The sequence below is a fragment of the Mustela nigripes genome, chromosome 16 (genome assembly GCF_022355385.1).
Source record: "Mustela nigripes isolate SB6536 chromosome 16, MUSNIG.SB6536, whole genome shotgun sequence".
NCBI classification, from domain to species: domain Eukaryota; kingdom Metazoa; phylum Chordata; class Mammalia; order Carnivora; family Mustelidae; genus Mustela; species Mustela nigripes.
The window spans coordinates 23,701,964-23,718,426 of NC_081572.1; the positions used below are offsets into that span (position 1 = coordinate 23,701,964).

General features: G+C 47.6%; 1 pseudogene; it reads left to right on the forward strand.

The window, feature by feature from the left end:
• Positions 1 to 3,946: 3,946 nt before the first annotated feature.
• LOC132003216 (phosphatidylinositol N-acetylglucosaminyltransferase subunit P-like) lies at positions 3,947 to 7,399 on the forward strand (annotated as a pseudogene).
• The last annotated feature ends 9,064 nt before the right edge of the window (positions 7,400 to 16,463 follow it).

Consider the following 16,463-nt stretch of genomic DNA (forward strand, 5'->3'; position numbering starts at 1 on the left):
TGTGAGATGAGGTGGGAGCATTTGCAACTGGCACTTCCCTTCCGGCCCTGCCCTGTGATTTGGGCCAGCAGTGTGACAAAGTGAGGCTGCCCCTCCCCCCCACTCTGGTTCCCACCTGTGGCTCTCTGGCGCGATGGCCTTCCTCCGTGGTCTCCTCTTCCCCGAGATCCCATGTCTGCGAGACTCCCATACCTCTTGGCTTTTGAAATGGGGTGTTCAGTCCTCACATTCCAACCATCTGCACAGTTCAACATTTTAAAGAGCAATTCCGAGTCTGCCCAGGACCACATTCCAAAAGGGGAGGGGTGGGTTTCTGAGAGAGGCTTTCTAAGTGTCATAGGCCTCGAAAAACTCTTGACTGATGATGACAAACGGATGGGAAGCTAGTGGGTCAGCCAGTGAGGGTCAAGTTTACTTGGGGATTAGAAGCACAAGAAAGCAGCGTACAGATCTTGAAAACACCACTTCCTCTACCAGAGGCTCCTGACACGTCATCCGGGCACCTCTGGTTTATTTCTCCAGGTCCCTGAACCCTCCCTGTCCCTTCGCATGGTCCAGGGTCAGAGTTCAGATCCCCGTGGATCTCTCCAGCCGTCCTCAATCTACGGTTGTCTTACTTTCTGGTCCATCTTCCCTCCCACTGGCTTTCGAACTGCAGCTGCTTTCCAGGAATAGAATCAACTTCATTATGCAAGCGAGCACAAGAGCATGAGTACATTTATTATCTTAATAAAATTATGATCAGAAGAGGACTCTGAATGAGATGCAGACCCAGCCTTCAAATACACCAAGAGCAGTGGAATCTCCGACTGTATCTTTTAAAATGAAGAGTATCTTCCACATTTGGCATGGGTAAGAAGACTTCTGGACTCCTGGGGGACATGCAAGGCAAAGAGATAATTCCCCAAGATGAAAGATTGAACTTTTATAATAAAGAACCAAAATGCAAAATGCAATGTCTCAACAAGATAGAAGTCTTTTTTTTTTTTTTTTTTTTTTGCTCACAGAACTGTGTGAGCTCCAGGTTGGCATGTAGGTTGGTTCCCCTACATGTTATTATTGGGGGACCCAGGTTCCACCTGTCTTGCTTTTCCACCATCCCCTATGGTAGCCTTTGTCTGCCTGACCCAAGCTGGGTTGAGGGTACACGCATGTTCTGGGTCTCAGGAAGGATAAACAGTGTAGAAGGTGCACAACTATTTCTGAAAAGCCCAGCTCATCATGGACCCACATCACTTCTGCTCTTGTTGCAGGAGCAAGAACTTAGCCATACCGCCGTCTTAACTGCAAGGGAGGCTGGGAAAGATATATATACCTATGATCAGCCATACGTTCCACAGTTCAATTATTACAGAAGAAGGAAAGAATAGATTTTTGGGTGGTGTCATTACATAAAACTTCATGGGACCCAAAACACCACCAAATAGAGGATCGTTGGTCATTATAAGCAATTAGGTCAGAGTTTTTGTTAAAGCAAAAAATATAGGGGCGCCTGGCTGGTTCAGTGGGTTAAGCCTCTGTCTTCGGCCCAGGTCATGATCTCAGGGTCCTGGGATCGAGCCCCGCAATTGACTCTCTGCTCAGCGGGGAGCCTGCTTCCTCCCCCCACCACCGCCTGCCTCTCTGCCTACTTGTGATCTCTCTCTCTCTCTGTCAAATAAATAAATAAAACCTTTTTTAAAAAGCAGAAAATACGAAAATGCAATTTATAGAAGACATAAAAGCCCAGGGTCCCTTCAAGCAATGAAGCATGACTCCTGGGAGCTTAAGAGAAGTGTATTTCTTTTCTTTTCTTTTTTAAGATTTTATTTGTTTATTTGACAGAGAGAGAGCACAACCAGGGGGAGCAGCAGGTAGAGGGAGAAGCAGACTCCATGCTGAGCAGGGAGCCCGATGAGGGGCTCAATCCCAGGACTCTGGGATCGTGACCTGAGCCTAGGGCAGACGCTTAACACCGGACGGACTAAGCCACCCAGGTGCCCCAAGAAGAATGTATTTCATTTGTTCTTCCCTATGGGGGACTTGGGGCAGTCAGCAGCAGACAAAAGGGACTGATACCCTGAATGTTGCCTATAAAATGGCTTTATAGTTAAGTATATTTTAATATGATTTATATCTTACAAGGATCATTTATACACACTGTCTGCCTGGATGCCAAAAACATTCCTGACTCAGGAAAGCGGGGCTCAGAAAGGTGAAGAAGCTTGCACAAAATCACAAAATCCATAAATTGCAAAGGTGAAATCCCCAAGTCTTCAAGCTCGAGCCCAGGGCCTTTTACACAACAAAATGCTTTCTATTCGTTTTACATCCGAGGAGGGTAACTAGTTGAACATCCTGTGGGGGAGTCGGGGCTTTACTTTTTTTTTTTTTTTTTGAAGATTTTATTTATTTATTTATTTGGCAGGCAGAGATCACAAGTCGGCAGAGAGGCAGGCAGATAGAGAGAGAGGTGGAAGCAGGCTCCCTGCTAAGCAGAGAGCCCGATTCGGGGCTCGATCCCAGGACCCTGGGATCATGACTCGAGCCAAAGGCAGAGGCCTTAACCCACTGAGCCACCCAGGTGCCCCAGGGGCTTTACTTTTTTAGTAGACTATGACTTTTTCAGTCTCCATGTGATTTTCATGCCATTGTTAACACCTCAAGCATCCTCTGAACAATAATAATACTAATTATTACCTGTTGACCACCTACTGTGTGTCAGACTTGGAGTCGAACACATCATATATATCTTATCTACCCTTATAATGACCCAGCAAGTAGACTTTGTTACCCCTATCTTCTAGAGGAGAAAACTGAAGAGATTGGGGACCTTTCCCCAAATCCGCAGCTAATAAGTGGCTGAGCCAGGTTGTGAATCCAAGTGGTTCCGTACCCTTTCTCTCTGTGCACTGTAAAAGAAGGATATTTGCTGCTCGATTAGGCCTCAGGAAAGACACACAGGCAATACTTGGTAATCTCAAATCTAAGGCAGACCAAATTATTTAAGCTTATCCCAAACTCCTGACCTCCCCTCGGATATCCTAGGAATGAAACCTGTAATTGGGTCTGACCTGGCCATAAACCCCAAATGTCCTCGTTCTTTGGGCTCCTAGATATGTATGGTGTCTGAACTGGAAGTAATCCCTTGGTCCACGATGTCCCTTCTACAGATGGTGAAACTGAGACCTAGAAAAAGAAATGATGTGTTGGAGGTGGCAGGGCTCCTTCCTGACTAAACCGACACATTCATTTGATCCGCCAGGCTCCAGGTCCATAACGACGAGCTGGACCAAGTACCGGCCCCACCTGCCACCTGTCAGAGCCTTCTTCTGGTGGGTCAACAGAGGGGCAGGACTCCCCCAGCTCCTTGCTGCTGTGGCTACAACTGTCCCTTCTCCCCCTCCATTCCCACCCAGCCAGGCAAGTTTGCAGCTTTCCGAGGCAGGGCCAGCCTGTCCTGAGCTGCAAGATGTATTAATCAATTTGATGAGGATGTTAAAGCTTTCTCTTTGCAACTAATTATGGCCTGATTTATAGGCCTGGCCTTGGTTTGATAGAGCTCTCCTCATGACAGGGATGAATGCCGTACTGGCATGGACCCCTTCATCTCTTCCATTTCTCTCCCTTCCTCCCTCCTCCCTCCCTCCCACGTCTCCTGCCTCCTGCCTCTGCTCTTGGTTCCCACAGGAACACCCTAATGACATGTTGACAAGCTGGTGAAGCATGGTTCCTTCTCTGTTGCGTCTGCCTCTGACACCACCATTCCTCCTGTGGTCTCTGACGTGGGCAGATGGAGGCCTTGGCAGGCTCCAGCCACCAGGCAGGTGCTGAACCTGAAGCTCTATACCGACCCCCCTTCTTCTGGGAACGGAATAATAAAATTACTGTGGATCGATGCAGCATCTTCCTTCCCCGACGCCTCAAGAGCTTGTTGCAATGATTTTCATCCCCCATTGAATTAGACATGGGTGGAGGGTTTCAGGTGAGTTTCATTCTGGTTATTCTACACAAGGGGAAACTAAGGCAAGGCTCTGAACTTGCCTGTGGGTCCACACACAGTAGAACAGTAAAGGGGAGCATAGTCGGTGCCCAGGCTTCCGGCTCCAAGGTCTTTCCATTGTTACGGTCCTTGAGTCATCTAGCTGTGCTGGTCCTAGGAAGCCCAGACAACGTGGCAGAAGGGGAGCCCTGGCACTTACACCACCGGTTTCCTGACTTTTGGGCATGAAGGTCTTTGGGACCACATATGTAAATGAGATATGCAATAACAGACTGAGCAGGTTCCTAGGGGAGCTGGGGGAGGCATCTCCTTGTATTCTACCCCCCAAGTCCTACAACCACTTCCCAGAAGTGCCAGAGAAAAGACACAAAATCCATTATATAGTATCTTTCCACAATACATTTATAGAAAGATACTAACCCACACATGACCAACACACAAACCCTAACCCTAACCTGAACTTGAACCTGAGCCTGAACCTAAGCCTTCACCTTACACCTGACTCTACATCTAAATGACTTCCCAACCCTAACTGTAAACTAACCCTAATCTAAACACAAACCCAACTCAACATCTAAAACAGCCTGGGGGCGCCTGGGTGGCTCAGTCGGTTGGGTGTCTGCCTTCGGCTCAGGTCATGGTGTCAGGATCCGGGGATCAAGCCCAGCATGGGGAACAGGGAGCCTGCCTCTCCCTCTCCCACGCCTCTCCCCCCTGTTTGTGCCCCCTCTCTGTCAAATGGATAAATAAAATATTTAAAATTAAAAAAATAAAATTTTAAAATAAAATAAGATAAAATAGCCTGATTCTAGCCCATAATCCTAACATTAACCATAGCCCCTATATTAACCCAGTGGCTCTCAACCAAGGGAGAGTCCCATAGTCACCAGTACCATCCTCACCCCCAAGGAAACATTTAACAATGTCTGGTGACATTTTTTGGTTCCTACAGGGTGGGTTGGTGCAGATACTATAAGAATCTTGGGGATAGAGGCCACGGCTGCTGCTAAACATCCTAAAAAGCACAGGGAGGCCTCCAACATGGAATTAGTCATCTTCCTATGTATTAGTGCCAGGGCTGAGAAACATGGCCCTAACCTTAACCTAACCCTAATCCTAGATTAAACCAATACTGACCCTAACTTTAAATATAATTCAAACCTAATTTCCCACACCTAACCCTAACCTAAGCCTGCATCCACACTTAGCATCGAAACCTAACTGAAACCCCATCCTAATGATGGATCCTTGTCCTCACCTGGATCCTAATTACAAATCAAAACCCATCTGAACTCAACCCTAACGACATCCATGTGGGTAAGTGTTGCCAAGATGAGAGAGGTGAGCCCACAGCCTGGTCCCACTGGTATTTCCCTTCATTTTTCTTCACAGTCAGCATGTGGTGGTTCAGACCTTTCTGGATTACGCAAGTCCTCTGTTTCCACTGACTCAAAATGGTACTGCTCAAGAGCCCCCTCTCCCTGGACTACTGGGTATTAAAGGAGATGAAGCTCAGACTTGGTTTAGCAGTTAGCTGCTTACCAATATACCTCAGAGGATGCTGGTGGAGATGGGTAATTTTAAAAATATATATTTATAGGGATGGCTGGGTGGCTCAGTTGGTTAAGTGGCTGCCTTCGGCTCAGGTCATGATCCCAGCGTCCTGGGGTTGAGTCCCACATCGGGCTCCTTGCTCAGCAGGGAGCCTGCTTCTCCCTCTGCCTCTGCCTGCCATTCTGTCTGCCTGTGCTCCTCTCTCTCTCTCTGACAAATAAATAAATTAAAAATCTTAAAAAAGAAAAAGATATATATTTACATATAAAATGAGATTGGGGGGAATATCCTAATAGTAATACTATTTGGGTACAATATTCATTTTTTCAATATTCTTTTAAATTAAGAATAAGTTCAGATCTGCTCCCCTACTTGATCCTTAACATATCTTGAAAGTCAGTAAGTCGGGCAGTACTGTCCTCGCCTGATAAATAAGACACGAAGGCACAGAGACATTGGAGGCTTTGCCTAAGACACACAACAAGGCGGCAGAAGAGCCTCTCCAGGTAGCTTGATTCAGATCTATTTTCTACACTTTACTCTGCCTGTGGTCTCAGTTACTATTATCTCCCACGTCTCCCCCACCCCAGCTAGTGCAGACATCCAAGAATCTTCAGCATTTTTTAGAATTTGGAATGACATCAAGAGGGCATCCAGGGTTCGAGAAGAGGAAACAGAGCCAGGCATGAGTGTGGAATGAGAAGGATTCATTCAAATGCCCAAGTGCTCAATCACAAACACTTAAAGTCCTGGTTGGGGCACCAGGGTGGCTCAGTGGGTTACGTGTTGCACTCTTGGTTTCGGCTCAGGTCATGATCTCAAGGTTGTGAGATGAAGCCCATCATCGGGCTCCATGCTGACTTTGGAGCCTGCTTAAGATTCTCTCCCTCTCCCTCTGCTCTTCCCCACCCCCCTCATGCACTGCCTCTAAATAAATAAAAAAATAAATAATAGAAGTTCAGGTCCTTGGAGCATCTGACTAGCTTGGTCAGTAGAGCACTGACCCTTGATCTCAGAGTCATTGAATTCTTGCCCCGTGCTGGGGTAGAGATTAGGGGGGGGATAAGTTCTAGTCCTTGAATGGGGTGGGGTGGGAGGTGGAAAGAAGGTGACCAGGTAGTAGGAGCAGGTAAAAGCTCTGGAGAGTGGAACCACATGTGAAGTGGAAGGGCTGACAATGGACAGTAGAGGAACTGGTCCAGAGCCCCAGGAAGAACTAAGCACCATCCTGATCTCCCTGCATCTTCTAGAAGGTTAGTGCCTCCACCCCGGCCTCTCCTATTCACAGAACTTGGAGTGCTGCATTTACAACCCATGAGCCTTACGCAAGCTCCTGACAGAGCTGAGTTTACACGGGCAGGCATTAAAAAGAGAAAGCAGTGTGCTAAGGTAGCTGAGCTGTCGGGAGGGGCCTGAGTGGGAGCTCTGAAGATCAAGGTTGTCTAAAGCCACAGGGAAAATACTCACCTTGGCCATGGCCAGAAAGAACAATTTATGGCTTTGTCCTTTTCTTAAGCTCCCAATTTGGCTTCATACTCTATCTTGCGTGGACCTTTATTCCTGAATCTTGGCTAAACTCCTTAGGCTTAACCTGTTGGTCTCAAAAATCTTGGGCAGTGGCATTGCTTGTCTCCCTCCTCATTACCATCGTAACTGGCTGTGTACTCCTATTTGGAATAAACATGAGAAGTACCTCTCCACTCAACGCCATTCATACAATCACAGATAACTATGCTAAAAATCCACAGCAGAAGAAATATCAAGAAGAGACCATCTCAACACTAAGAGATATTCCAATTAGTGAAGCAAACCCCACATTCTTAACTTGCAGCCAAAGAACTTTATGCCCCAAACGATATGTAGACTAATCCCAAGCATTTATTAAAAGTTTTTGGCTGCGTGATTTTGACCAGAATTATTTTGACTCTCTCTCTTAGTAATGCCCGATACTGAAATGTAAGAAAAAGCAAGTTGAACTTAGATTAAGTTCCGTCACTATAAATGTTCTCAAATATTGGTTGTTAGTGGATGGAGTAAATAGCATACTGCATTACCATTAACAAGTGAAAAAAAGCAGGCAGTGAACCAGTGAAGGGGAGGGAGGAGTGGGAACCCAGAACAAGAAGGGGCTGCACGAGAAGGAACTAGCTGGGGACTCCTAGTGACACACAGAACCCTAGGATGTTGGGAAAAACCAGACATTTAGAGATCAAATGCAGAGGACAGAGCACTGGACTAGGGCCAGAAAAATCCATGAATCTCGTCTTTGATGCAGACTTTAAACAAGTCATTTCCCACAATTTCTCCATCTGGAAAATAAGAGGGTTAGGCCAGAACCCTTCCCAAGGTTGACATTCTAGAATTCCTGAGTTAAAACCACCCGGTGCGAGTCTTTTTCTAGTCCTGTCTCCCCCTCTGTGGGGCTGAGCCAGCCTAGGCCTCCCCACTGGGCCCTTCTTTGCACGCTACATTGAATTTGTGTGTTGGTGGGTCGAGGGGTCTGGTTTCTTCCTGTTAGACGTAAGTCTCTGAAAGATGAAAAGTGTTTGGAACTCCCAGCTCTTAGAGCCTCCGCTGCAGTGCTTCCTGGCCTCAGAGGCTCTGTGAGGTCCCCAGGCAGGGATACCTGTCCTGTCAGGTAGCCTCTTCTATCCCCAGGCCGCCCTGTCCCCCAAAGCTGCCCCTGCTCTGTCCCCAGGCCCAAAGCAGAGAACATCGGGAGCCCTCCACGACCGCACAGTAATCCTTCTGGAGTTGGAGGCTCCTCCATCCCAAAGAGCTGATGTTTTTTGATGAGGAGTTCTGGCCGCGCTGAGTAAGATGAAAAGCTGTCTTCGCAGTGGAGTGAATTCCTTCAGACCCAAAGCAGCTGCTCCTCAAAGTCTCCAAAAACACAAATCCTCATGAATAAATATCAGGCAAGAAATGAGGGCTCCTAAGAACAAAAGCAGAGTTGAAGAAGTTACTGAAAGACGTTGGGATCTTTCATCTCACAAAATATGTCGCTTACGTGTTGCCCCAGACGCTCCTTGCCAACCCTTCCTCCCATTCCACTGATCCCGAGCCACATCCTGCTTCCGCCTCACATGGAAACACGCAGCACCTAGGAGATCATCTGCTCAGACTTTCCTTCAGAGGAAAAGAGAAACCACAAACAGCTGCCCCGGGGGCCCCTCTGCCAAATTCCAGCTCAGACGGGGGATCTTGATGACCTCATCGGTATCTGGCCTGGAACTCACTTCTCCAGAGACCGAAGGGCTGCCAGGACCCCTACAGGGTCCCCTGGAAAAAGAAGAGGCAGTGTGGTGGGTTTGCGTCTGTGCCACGCTGGGCGAGGGGTGCCAAGACCTCCACCTAAGGGTTGAGGCACCAACTTGCCAGTTGGCAGCTGGGGTCCAGTCCCTGCACCTTCCCCCCAACTCCACCCTGCCCCCTTCAGATAGCCCCCTGCTCTCCCCATCAGAAGAGAGCCCAAGTTAGAGCCTCATTCTCTGTCATCTGGATGCTGAGAAAAATGCAAATCCTCCCGAGTAGAGGAGCTTCTGCGCTCGGGGATTTGTCAGAACCCGTTGGAACAGTTTTGCTGGAAGAGAAGGTGTGAGAGACCAGGAGGACCCTGGCGAGACAGTGGAGCGAAGGGGGCCAAAGATTCAAAGCTCCTACATGGGCAGCGCTGGAGGGGGAAGCTTAGAACTAACATGGAACAAACCCCTCACCCCGCAGGTGGGGAAACCAAGGCCCAGAGAAGGAGGACATCTTTCCCGGCGTCTCACAGCAACTCTGGAGCAGAAGCTAGACCGCCGGTCTCCGGACTCGGCCCTGTGGCAGCTCCCAAGGCCTGAAAGACAAACCCTGGCTGCTTCAAAGGTTTGCCAGAGGGGCACCTGGGTGGCTCAATGGGTTAAGCTGCTGCCTTCGGCTCAGGTCATGATCTCAGGGTCCTGGGACCGAGTCCCACATCGGGCTCTCTGCTCAGCAGGGAGTCTGCTTCCTCCTCTCTCTCTCTCTCTGCCTGCCTCTCTGCCTACTTGTGATCTCTCTCTGTCAAATAAATTAAAAAAAAAAATCTTAAAAAAAAAAATTCTCTCTCTCTTTAAAAAAAAAAAAAAAAAGGTTTGCCAGAGCTGGCCCTTCCCCCCATCTCTGCCTCTGTAATACTTGGTTCCATCAGAGGTGACCTCTGCTCTCGGGCGGGGGGGAGGGGGTAGGGGAACCCCCCGCAAAGCATCATGGGTGGACAGAAGGGGGTTGGGGAGATCGGGGAATGCCGTGAAGATCTTCCTGAGGAAAGCCTGAGAGGAGTTTGCATCCTACCTGCGTGGGACTTTGTAAACCATCTTGGCTTTGGGTAGGGCTATTGGCTAGTACTTCTCTTTCTGGACCCAAAGGGCCAAAGAAAAATAGTAATGCTGTCCTCTTTAGATGCAAAGATTGATATGCAAGTCAATTATTCCTTGTCAGGACTCACTCCTCCAATGACATTCCTTTCCCCCTTACCTTTTAGTTATTTTGTAGTGGAAAAAGAATGAGATCCTAGAATCAGGCCTGGATATGTGGGTTTAACTTTAAAAAAAAAATCTTTTTAGGGGCATCTGGGTGACTCAGTCCTTAGGCATCTGACTTAGGCTCAGGTCATGGTCTCAGGGTGCCAGGATCAAGCCCCACATTGGGCTCCCTGTTCAGAGAGAAGCCTGCTTCTCCCTCTACCATTCCCCCTGCTTGTGTTCCCTCTCTTGCTGTGTCTCTCTCTGTCAAATAAATAAAATCTTTAAAAGCATTTTTTTTAAATTGCGGTAAAAGAGGTACATAACAAAATTCACCATCTTCATCTTTTTAATTTTTTTTAGAGCAAGAGGGAGCAGAAGTGGTGGGGGGAGGCTGCCGGGAAGGAGGGGCAGAGGGCAAGGGAGAGAATCCCAAGGAGGCCCCACGTTCAGCAAGCCTGATCTCAGGTCCCTGAGACTCACAGCCTGAGCAGAAGTCAGGAGTCAGACACTCAACTGACTGAGCCACCCAGGTGCCCCCATCTTCATCATATTTTTAAAAGATTTATTTATTTATATTAGAGAGAGAGAGTGAGAGAGAACAGGGGGAGGGATCGAGGGAGAGGGAGAATCCCAAGCAGACTCCTTGCTGGGCGGGGAGCCTGACACAGGGCTCCATCCCAGGACCCCGAGATCACGATCTGAGCCTAGATCACGTGTTAGAAGCTCAACCGACTGAACCACCCAAGCATACCGCCCACCTTCATCATGTTCAAGTGTACAGGTCCGTAGTGTTAAGTACAGGCATGCTGTTGTGCAACCAACTCCAGAAGTCTTTTCATCCTGAAAAACTGAAACTCAATACCCATTAAACCACTGATCCCCAATCTCCCCACCCCTCCCCCCAGCTCCGGGCAATCACAATTCAACATTCTGTCTCTATGAATTTGATGACTTTGGGTATCTCATACAAGTAGAATGACACAGTATTTATCTTTTTGGGACTAGCTTATTTCATTTAGTGTCATGTCCTTAGGGATTGTCCATGTCGTAGCCTGGGAAATGTAGAATTTCCTTTTTAAGGCTGATGTTCCATCATATGGATACACTACATTTTGTTGATTCATTTCTCTGTCGACTGACAGGTAGTTTGCTTGTACCTTTCAGCAATCGTGAATCATGCTGCTGTGAACAAGAGTGTGCAGGTATCTCTTAGAGAACCTGCTTTCGATTCTTTTGAGTATATACCCGGAAGTGGAATTGGTGAAGTGGTTCACATGGAAATTCTATTTGTAATTTTTTTGACTAACTCCAATATGATTGGCTTAAACTTTTGGGGATCTTTAGTATGAGATTGTAAAGATTGTGTACATAAAGCTCTTGACTTAAGGCTTGGTACATAGTAGGAATTTAAGAAATGCTTGTCCCTCGTGGACTCTGGAGAAAGAGGCTGTGTTTTATTTCTGTATTCCAAGCCTATAGAATGGTGCCAGACATACAGTAGGTATTCAGTATATGGCTGTTAGTGAATGAATGAATAAATGCATCCTTGTAACTCCTGGAGCATCTAGAGTAATTTCTACACATTGTAAGTGCTCAGTAAAGGTTACTTGGATGAATGCATGCTGTATATTCTGTAAAGGAGCACCTGACCAGCTCAGTCGGTAGAGCGTGCAACTCTTGATCACGGGGTTGTGAGTTCGAGCCCCATTTTGGGTGTAGAGGTGACTTAAAAAATAAAAAGCAAAACAACAAAAAAAAGAAGTCTTATTTCATCTGCATCCTACTACATAAGGAGAGGAATCTGCTGACATCTCCAAAGTTCCTGGCAGAACAGTTCAGAATTAAGTATTTGGCCTACTGCCATTCAAGCCAGTGCTGACGGGAACTCCCACTCCCTGGGGTTCCTCCTTTGCCTTCACCCTTGGCAAGTGAATCCCATTGCTGAAAGCAGGTAAATGTGGATCTATCCCAGGGTATCTCCAGGCTGCACTGGGCTTGCTAAGGTTTCCCTCTTCCTACCATATTCACACAATACTTACTATGAGGTCCGAGGCATATTGCAAAGTAAAGCTGTCCTTTTCCAATGCTGTGAGCAACTCAGAGAATTTCTTTCTTTATTTCAAGTAATCTCTACAACCCAGGTGGGGCCTGAACCCATGACCATGAGATCAAGAGTTGCATATTCCACCATGTGGGCCAGCCAGTTACCTGGCTGCTCAGGGAATTTCAATCACCTGACCTTAGTCCAAAAACAATGACCGGGTCTCACCTCTCAGCAGCCTCTTCACTCTGAGGCTGCCTCCCTGACCCAGGAGGCCTACCTGCTCTTCCATTGGGATCCAGACCTTTGTTTCTTCCCACCAGCTTGGCTTCTACTTTTCTAAGCACTTCCCAAATACACCCAATGTAACTACTCAGCTCCCTAGAACCTCTTTATACTCTTTATACTTTATACCTCTTTCTTCTGAAACATCCTTTTCATTCCCAAGTATATTGGTCAAATCTTGCCCACAGTGGTGACTAGAAACAGGACCGAGAGCGAAAGAGAAACTCCCTCCCAGGGGGATAAATTGGGAATTCCTTTAGGGCCTCCCTAGAATCTTACATAGAACCTGGCATACAGTAGGAGCTTAATAAATACATATTAAATGGATAAACATTGGTTTAATGTATCATATTCCTGTGGTTTTCTCTAGACTATAAATTCCTCAAGCATGGGTTTAAGAATTGTGTCTCTCCTCTCAGACAGGATCCCTCCCAATCCAGAGGCACTATTTCCCTATTATATGGGAGGCTTCTGAGAGCAAATTCTTCCTGCTTCCATGTTGTGTGAACCCCAGAACTTCACCAAAGACACTGCTTAATGATGATTACAGCTGGGTTTCTCAACCTCAACCCTATTGACATTCTGGGCTAGATAGTTCTTTGATGTGGGGGCTATCTGGTGCCTTAGCAGCATTCCTGGCCTCTACCCATGGGACACAGGTAGTGACCCCTTCCCTACTGTGACAACCAAAACTGTCTCCAAGCAATACCAAAGTACCTTCTGGGTTTTTTTTGGTGGGGGAAGAGGTGGCAGGTGAAGGCACAAAATCACTCCCATTGGAGAACCACTGACCTAGACTGAGGTGAGAAAAAGAAGCAATTGCTCTGCTTTTTATTGCTTTGAGGGAATGGAAAATATTTTTCTAGCAGAGGTGAAGTTGCATATTTATTAGATTAAGAGCTGATGAGTCGTGTCCTTCCAACCCTGGGGGCTTCTCAGAATTGAAACTGGGACCACTCCAGGTGAGATAATTCCTGCCTGGAACAAAATTTCCATGTCAGGTCATTGGAATATGGAATGGAGTGACTGAAGAAGGAAGTGGAGAAGTGGGAGGCCGTGGCCCAGAAGTTACTAGAAATGGCAATTACTTTTCCACTCCGCAGGACCTGCCAAGGCTCTAAACCTGGGGTCAAATACATACAGGCCTGCTCTGGCTGGCTCCTACCTGCCTGCAGAAACGAGCCCAGAGAGACCGAATGACTTTTCTGATGTAGCCCAGCACATCAGAGGGGGCGGGGGGGGGGGGGGGGGGAGGAGGATGTGAATTCCCTTTGAAGTTAGACATCTGAAAGCGAAGGAGACATGGTGCCAGAGCCTGTTCCCTCATCTGCCCTCATCTGACTTTGGAAGCACAGATGAGCCCAGAGTGAGAGGAGAGAAGTATTGACTGGTGATCTTCTCTTGGGGCAGTCACGGCAGAGTGGGGGGACAGGACTGCTCACACCAGCAGGCTGGTTCCCAAGATGCTGTGGGTTGCTGGCTTCTGAGCCCACTATCTCACTTTCTTGTTGCTGCATGGAGATAAGCTATCAGCTTCTGCACAGGATCAACAGAGGAAGTTGGGAGGGAGGGGAGACCTTGGCAGCCTGCAGGAAAGGGCTGGCAGAAAAAAAAAAAAAAAAAACAAGACAAAACAAAAAAACCATCCTAGGGCCAAAAGTGCTGACTGGACGGTTAAGGAGGGAAGAAGTGGGAGAGTAGAGGCAAAGGGAGAAAATGGGAGAAGGAAAAGCAGAGAAAGGCAGAAAGACCCACAAAAAACTAAAATGAGGGGCGCCTGGGTGGCTCAGTGGGTTAAGCCGCTGCCTTCGGCTCAGGTCATGATCTCAGGGTCCTGGGATCGAGTCCCACATCAGGCTCTCTGCTCAGCAGGGAGCCTGCTTCCCTTCCTCTCTCTCTGCCTGCCTCTCCGTCTACTTGTGATTTCTCTCTGTCAAATAAATAAATAAATAAATCTTAAAAAAAAAAAAACTAAAATGACTCAGCAAACAACTCTAGCAGAGAGTTTGCCTCCTCTTTCCATTTAAACTCTCTTTTCTATCAATCTGTACAGGGGCCATTTTATTTTATTTTTTTTTAAAGATTTTATTTATTTATTTGACAGAGGGGGAGAGAGATCACAAGCAGGCAGAGAGGCAGACAGAGAGAGAGGGGGAAGCAGGCTCCCTTCTGAGCAGAGAAATCAGTGCCTCTATCCCAGGACCCTGAGATCATGACCTGAGCCTAAGGCAGAGGCTTAACCAGCTGAGCCATCCAGGCGCCCCTGTATATGGCCCATTTTAAAGTGTATTTTCCTCCTGCCTAGCTTTCCAAGAGTTAATGCAGACCAAGTGTTCTTCAAATTTATTTGTGATCCCATAAAGATTCAAGTCTTTAAGGGTGATTTACTGTGTGACTTCAGAAAACTCATTCAACTGCTCTGAGGCTTTATGCTCCCCTCTTTAAAAAAAAAAAAAAAAAAAAAAAAAAGTGCAGAGATTACCCAGCTGCTGTAAGAGAAGCCTCCTGTTGTAACTCCCCGGGAGTGCTAAAGAGCGGGTCTTTCATCTGGAACTACCTAGGGAGAGATTTTCCTACCATGAGCTTTTACATCCTCATTCATTTGAATTGGCGCTCTGGGAGCCAGGCTGAGAACAGGTATTTTTATCTTACTTTAATGGATAAGCAGTGGTATAACTAGTAAAAAAAATAAAAATAAAAATAAAAATGGTTCTCTCCTTTGTTATACTCTGCCTGCTACGGAAAAGGCCTGGACTTTCTCCTTTGAGCAGGATTCCCAGACTTGGCGGAGCAGACTGGATTTTGGGGTGAGGGGGAGTCCTGCGCTTTGGGGGGGGGAGGCACCCACAGACTGGCAGAGAGGCTGCTGCTATTGTAAAAAAGCTTGAATCAAGAGCCTGTCTCCCGAACGCAGCTGCTCAACCCACCGTTACGTGGGTGCATGGTTTGCGCTGCTCCAGCTCCATTTCAACCCTGAAACTAACACAGGGGACTATATTCCAGAAGGTTCTGATAGAACAAGTCACAGATGAGTTAGGAAGCAAAGTCAGGAAACATTCCCAGGTCTGCGTTCTTAATGTGCAAGAAGAGTTACTCCCTCTTCCTGTCCTGTCTTAGGAGCTCACTCTCCTCTCGACTGTCCTCAAGGCCTCCTCTCCCTTCCCATCCAGCTGCTAGGGGACAGCCCTTTATTTATACTCTCCTCCAAAGCCCTCATCCTCCAGGGGGCCTTCTCGGATTACACCTGCCCTTGAGGAATCCTTCCTTTACTTTGTTATTAGATCCCCAGATTTGTCTACAAGAACAAGACCCTGCACACACAGAAAGACAGCAGTAAATTAGGGGTGAGTTATATGTCTCGTGTAACGTGTGTGCTAGTGTGTAAGTCAACACCACGTGGATGAAATCCGGAGCTGCCCCTGGTCATGCACTGCCTTGGGCTCTTGAAATTCTCATTTTCAGGGTACGGGTTTCTGAAGAGTAGAAGGGACTGTGATTCTCCTTGATTGTTATTCCTGTTCTATGTCAAACACAGCCCTGGCCCTAAGCCCTGTCTCCCCAGGACAAAGACCAAGTGGGAGAGGGTACCCCCCGTGGATGAGGGCTTCATCCAAACCACGCTGGGGTATCACTGTCCCGGTTGCTGTGAAAGTGTCTGCCTCTGTGCTTCCAAGACAGAAGAGTCTCCAAAAGACAGGAGACCTCCCATATGCGGAAAAAGGAAGGGGAGTTCCAAGTTCAAGTCCAGGAACAGGGATAGAGAGGAAGGGTCATCAAGCAAAAGGAGCCTTGCCCTCCTCCACAGAAGGACATAAAATCACCAAAGAACAAAAAGAATTTCCTCCTTTCTCTACCTAGGGGACACCCAAGACACCCCCTCCCCCCAGAGAAAGAGAGTCCCTTGACCTTGCAGGAGCCCCTGAGTCAGGCTGGATCAGAAGAGGACAACCCAGGGAAGCTCCCGGGACAAGGACAGAGTGGGAACATCCAGGCCAAGGGGCTTCTCGGGCTCCTGCCGCAGCTGGATGGGTGCGGCAGGTGCAGGATCCCGGCGGGATGGGAAGGGTGCCGCTGCTCTTGGCAAATTCTTTTCAGGGGTGCGCGCTGCTGAGAT